This window comes from Hevea brasiliensis, chromosome 14, assembly GCF_030052815.1.
Source record: "Hevea brasiliensis isolate MT/VB/25A 57/8 chromosome 14, ASM3005281v1, whole genome shotgun sequence".
Classification (NCBI taxonomy): Eukaryota; Viridiplantae; Streptophyta; class Magnoliopsida; order Malpighiales; family Euphorbiaceae; genus Hevea; species Hevea brasiliensis.
This window is the reverse complement of record NC_079506.1, coordinates 57,305,795-57,312,248: the sequence shown is the minus strand read 5'-3', so window position 1 is coordinate 57,312,248 and position 6,454 is coordinate 57,305,795. Positions and strand designations below refer to the sequence as shown.

The following is a 6,454-nucleotide window of genomic DNA, read 5'->3' as shown; positions in this document are numbered from 1 at the left end:
TATATTGGAAGTGCTTTTTATAGGTTTTTGAAGAACTGCTTTGCTTCAAATACAGATGACACTCTACTGAAATATTTACAGAAATTATTGATACATCAGATTTGTTATTTGATTTCACTTCAATTAAAAAAAATTTTAACACCTATCAAAAGTGCTCACCACTTTAAAAAGAAGTAAGAAATTGTTTAAAATCCCTTGTAGTATATTTAATGAGTTATCAGTATGCGAAGTTTGGTAATTCATTATGTATACTACGGGATCATATTATGCCTTATGAAAGGGGTAAGATGTGACACCTAGACAGTCAAAATTTTTGTGTAGATTGGTACTTGCTAAAGAAAGTCCTCATGGGAACGATACTCTACTTATCACTTTATTACTTGTTAGTGATCCGTGCGCTAGCGGGGTTGTCAAAACCAATAAACAAGTTTTTGGTGCTGTTGCTGGGGATTTTGATTTTAGTAATATTAGGTAATAAGCAATTTAGCTGATTTAGGCAATTATATTTATTATCTAATTTTATTTTACTAGTTGTATTTCTTTTCTTTTCTCTCAGGTGCCTGATCTGGTATATGACCAGAACAAAGCCAGAAGAAATTTTGGACTGTGATCCGAAGATAGACAGAACTCTGAAAGCCATTAGAAGGGAAAGGAAACATCAAGAGCACGATCAAGGAGATCCTGAAATTCCAACCATGGCCGATGATAATGACAGACTAAGACTCTTGAGAGATTATGGAGCTTCATCTGTCCAAGGATTTCAGCCCAGTGTCACTAGACCCATAGTGGAAGCCAACAACTTTGAATTAAAACTAGCATGGCTCCAAATGATTCAACAAGCCCAGTTTGTAGGTTCACCAATAGAAGACCCACACTATCACCTCCAGTGCTTTCTTGCCCTATGTGATACATTCAAGATGAATGGAGTGTTTAATCAAGCAATAAGACTCAGAGCATTCCCATGGTCCCTTTGGGACAGAGCAAGAAAGTGGTTACTTTCTCAACCGGTTGGAATGTTCACTACTTGGGAAAACCTATCTCAAGCTTTTCTAGCAAGGTATTTTCCACATGCAAAAACTGTAAAACTGAGGCTTGAACTCAACACCTTCAAACAAAAGGAAGGAGAATCACTCTATGACGCATGGGAAAGATATAAAGACCTGCAAAGGGAATGTCCACACCATGGCACAGAAGATTGGCTATTAGTGTAGAATTTCTATAATGGTTACTACCTTCTACAAGGAGCACAGTTGATTTAGCTGCAGAGGGTGACCTAATGGAGAAAACAGTGCCACAAGCGCTTAAACTTCTAGAAAGGGTTGCATACCATAATTATGAGTGGTCAAATGAAAGAGGAAATGCAAGGAAAACTGCAAGGGTCCTGGAAGTAGACGCCCTAAGCATGATAAATGCTCAGTTTGATAAGCTTACAAGGAAACTCGAAAGAATGCAAGCCAATGCAGTAGGTACAAACAGTCAACACGAGGACAACTATGGAGGAGGATACATGAGTTCAGAATACAACAATTTCAATGAACCTACAGAACATATGAACTATGTGAATAATGGAGGAAACTTCAACTAGAGGCAGCCCAACAATCCATATTCAAATACTTACAACCCTGGATGGAGGAACCACCCAAATTTCTCATGGTCCAATCAGTAGAACCAGCTAATAAACAAGTAACAAGGGTACAAACCACCAGCACCCCCTGGATTTCAGAACAGAGGTCAAAACTTTGCATAGCCATCACAACCTCAACAACCTGAACCGAAAATGACCATGGAAACCATGATGGAAGGTTTCCTAATAGCTCAACAACAACAAACTCAATTGATTAAACAGCTGACTTCTAGAATGGACCAACTTGCTACTCATAACAAGATGCTAGAGAATTAAATCGCTCAGCAAGCAAGTTCTTCAAGCCTAGCTAACCAGAAATGAACCCAAGGGAGCATTGTAAGGCAGTCGCACTAAGGAGTGGGAGAACTCTAGTACAACCAGAGGTAGAACCGACAGAGGAAACCATAGAAAAATCTGAAGGCCAAGCAGAGAAAAAAGAGGAAGAAGCTAAGAAAGATCAGGAAGAGGAAGCAAGGAAGACAAAGAGATTACTAGAGCCATACCAGCCCCCCTACCTTTTCCTCAGAGATTTCAGAAAGCCAAATTGGACTAGCAGTTTAGGAAGTTTTTGGAGGTTTTATAAAAGCTTTACATTAACATCCCCTTCACTGAAGCACTTTTTCAGATGCCATCTTATGCCAAATTTCTTAAGGAAATTCTGTCAAAGAAAAGAAAGCTAGAAGACTATGGAACAATAGCTCTAACAGAGGAATGCAGTGCCATTCTGCAAAACAAACTGCCTCTAAAGTTGAAAGATCTAGGAAGCTTCTCCATACCTTGCCTCATTGGCAACAAGAAAATAGACAAGGCTCTCTGCGATCTTAGGGCAAGCATCAGTTAATGCCCCTATCAATATGTAAAAAGCTGGAGATCGGAGAACTGAAGCCCACAACGATCTCATTACAATTGGCTGATCAGTCTATTAAATATCCTGTGGGTATACTTGAGAACATTCCTATCAAAGTGGGCAAATTCTTCATTCCAGTGGACTTTATTGTCCTTGAGATGGAAGAAGATGTACAAATTCCTATCATCTTGAGAAGACCATTCTTAGCAACTGCCAGAGCTATCATAGATGTCAAAAATGGTTGACTAACTCTCAAGGTAGGAGAAGAAGAAGTGGAGTTCAACTTGTTCGATACAATGAAACACAAATTTGAACCTGATGAATGCTTCAAGGTTGACATAATTAACAAACAAGTTGAAGAGGAATTTCATAAGACACATCTTAAAGATCCTCTTAAAGCGTGTATTATGTACAGCCACACAGTAGATGATGAAAATATAGAAATAGTAGCCTGTGCACAACAGTTAGCAGCTCATCCATCCATACCCTTAGCTAAGGCTTCCGAGATGGAGAAGTTGAAGGAGGAACAGACCAAAGGTAAGCTCCAGGAAAACGACAAACAGGTAGAGCTTAAACCTCTCCCCTCCTCACTAAAGTACGTATTTCTGGACTCAAATTCTAAATATCCTGTTATAATCAATGCTAGCCTGTCTAAGTTAGAAGAGGAAAAATTGCTAAGAGAACGTAGGATCCATAGCAAAGCCATAGAGTATAAGATAGAAGACCTGAAGGGAATCAACCCTTTGATTTGCATGCATAGGATACCCATGGAAGAAAATAGTAAACCCACAATCAAACACCAAAAAAGACTTAATCCAAACATGAAAGAAGTAGTTAAGAAAGAAATTTTAAAACTATTAAATGCAGGTATCATATACCCAATTTCTGATAGTAAATGGGTTAGTCCAGTACATGTAGTTCCTAAGAAAGGTGGGACAACTGTTATCCAAAATGCAAACAATGAACTAATCCTTACTAGAGTAGTCACTGCTTGGCGAATGTGCATAGATTATAGGAAATTAAACAGTGCTACCAGAAAGGACCATTTCCTTCTCCCCTTCATTGACCAAATGTTAGAAAGGTTAACGAAACACTCTTATTTCTGTTATCTAGATGGGCATTTGGGATTCTTTCGAATTCCTATTCACCCAGAAGACCAAGAAAAGACAACATTCACTTACCCCTATGGAACATTTGCATATAGGAGAATGCCTTTTGGTCTTTGTAATGCTCCTGTTACCTTTCAAAGATGCATGATGGCTCTCTTTTCTGATTATATTGAAGATATCATGGAAGTTTTTATGGATGATTTTTCTATCTATGGAACTACTTTTGATGATTGCCTAGCTAATTTATCTAAGGTGTTGCAAAGATGTGAAGAATTAAACCTAGTCCTAAACTAGGAAAAATGCCACTTCATGGTAAGGGAAGGCATAGTTCTGGGACATTTGATATCAGAAAGAGGAATTGAAGTTGATAAGGCAAAAATTGAGATCATTGAAAACATGCCACCACCAACATCAGTTAAGGGAGTGCGAAGCATTTTGGGACATGCAGGATTCTTCAGAAGATTCATCAAGGATTTTTGCAAAATAGCTAAGCCACTTACTAACTTGTTAAGTCAAGATGTTCCCTTTGATTTTGATGAAAATTGCCTTGTCTCCTTTAACAGGATCAAAGAAGCCCTGATATCAGCACCAATAATGCAGCCATCAAATTGGGAGCTACCATTCGAGGTGATGTGCGACGCGAGTGACTTTGCAGTTGGAGCAGTGCTCGGGCAAAGAAAAGATAAAAAGCTCCATGCTATTTATTATGCTAGCAAGACACTTGATGATGCACAAATCAATTATGCCACCACAGAGAAGGAATTCCTAGCAGTGGTGTTTGCAATGGACAAATTCAGATCTTACTTCATTGGGTCAAAAGTCATTGTATTCACAGATCATGCTGCAATCTGGTACCTTATGAACAAGAAGGAAGCAAAATCAAGGTTGATTCGATGGATTCTACTTCTGCAAGAATTTGACCTTGAAATAAAGGACAAAAAAGGATCTAAAAACATAGTAGCTGACCATCTTTTCAGACTAAAATTGGAGTACACAGAGGACTTCGAAGATTTACCAATTGATGATTCATTTCCTGATGAGCAATTACTTACATTCTTCAAGGCTCCATGGTACGCTGACTTTCTTAATTTTCTTATATACAGGGTACTGCCTCTAAACATGACTTATCAGCAAAGGAAAAAATTCCTACATGATGTGAGATAGTACTTATGGGAGAAACCTCTACTGTATAAGAGATGTAACGATGAACTGATAAGAAGATGCATACCAGAGGAAGATATGGAAAGTATCATTTATCACTGCCATTCATCACTATATGGAGGACATTTCGGCACCTAAAAAACCGTAGCTAAGATTTTACAAGTAGGGTTTTATTAGCTACATTGGTTTAAGGATGTAAGATCCTTTGTGTTAGCTTGTTATCAATGCCAAAGAACAAGTAATAGTTCAAGAAGGAATGAAATGCCACTGTATAGTATACTTGAGATAGAATTGTTCGATGTATGGGGAATAGAGTTCATGGGCCCATTTCCCTTTTTCCGTGGAAACAAGTATATTCTGGTTGGAGTTGATTATGTGTCAAAATGGGTAGAAGCAATTGCAACACCAACCAACGATGCTAGAGTGGTCACAAAGTTCCTTAAGAAGAATATCTTCATAAGATTTGGCACACCACGAGCGATAATCAGTGATGGAGGAAGTCACTTCTGCAACCAACAATTCGAAAAAATACTGAAAAAGTATGGAGTGACTCACAAGGTGGCCACACCTTATCATCCTCAAACCAGCGCTCAAGTAGAAATCTCAAATAGGGAACTGAAGTAGATTCTGGAGAAAACTATAAACAGATCCAGGAAGGACTGGTGCATGAAGTTAGATGATGCACTATGGGCATACCGTACTGCATATAAAACCTCAATTGGCACAACACCCTTCTGACTGATTTATGGAAAATCATGTCATCTCTCTGTTGAACTTGAGCATAAAGCTTACTAGGCAATTCAGATCCTAAACTTTGACCTCAAAGCTGTTGGTGAGAAAAGACTCTTGCAACTGAATGAGTTGGAAGAAATCCGATGGGATGCATACGAAAACACTAAAATCTTCATGGATAAAACCAAAAGATGGCATGACAGGCGCATAGCAAGGAAAGAGATAAAAGAAGGAGATCTTGTCCTCTTATTCAACTCTAGATTGAAGCGCTTTCTAGGGAAGCTTAAATCAAGATGGTCTAGACCTTTCAAGGTCACCCAAGTCTTCCCACATGGAGTAGTAGAAGTGTGGAGCGAAACCTCAGGTGCATTTAAGGTCAATGGATAGAGGCTGAAGCCTTACTTTCAGGGAGAACCCATAGAAACGGGAGTCAATTGCACTCTCGACCATTCTACCGACGGACCATAAACAAGCAAAGTCCAGCTAAAGACTATAAACAATAACTTTTTGGGAGGCAACCCAAAAGATTTTTGGAAAAAGGGAGTAGAGATCAAGAGAGGAAAGAAATCACCAAGTCAAAACCACAAAAGGGAAATATGAACAAAACCAGGGAAGTAGCTCTATTGCTAAACCTTATATCCATTTCAATGTGTTGTGATGATAAAATTTTTCATTAGACGAAAATTTGGAAAATTAGAATATTACACGGGTCCTGTACTGGTTTTACACGCCCCATGTAACTTTCTAGAAGTCCATAATTTCCTTGCATTTTCAACTCTTCAAGAGACAGAAAGAAAGTTACATGGGTCCATAGACCAATTTACATGGACCGTGTAATGTCTCTAGCAGAAAAACTAAAAGCCAGAAAGTTACATGGGCCTCCTTGTATTTGGCACGAGCCGTGTAACATATCCAGCAAAGAAAGAAGAGATGGAATCTGTTCCTCTAAGTAAATAGAGATAAAATCCTATGTTCATTTAA

The 6,454-nt window shown here is 38.6% G+C and overlaps 1 non-coding gene across 1 annotated transcript; it reads right to left on the bottom strand.

Annotated features, from left to right (window-relative positions):
- Positions 1 to 1,082: 1,082 nt before the first annotated feature.
- Positions 1,083 to 1,189, bottom strand: LOC131173686 (small nucleolar RNA R71). The gene has a single exon (XR_009144000.1). It is a non-coding gene; the product is annotated as a small nucleolar RNA R71 (small nucleolar RNA).
- Between the last annotated feature and the right edge of the window lie 5,265 nt (positions 1,190 to 6,454).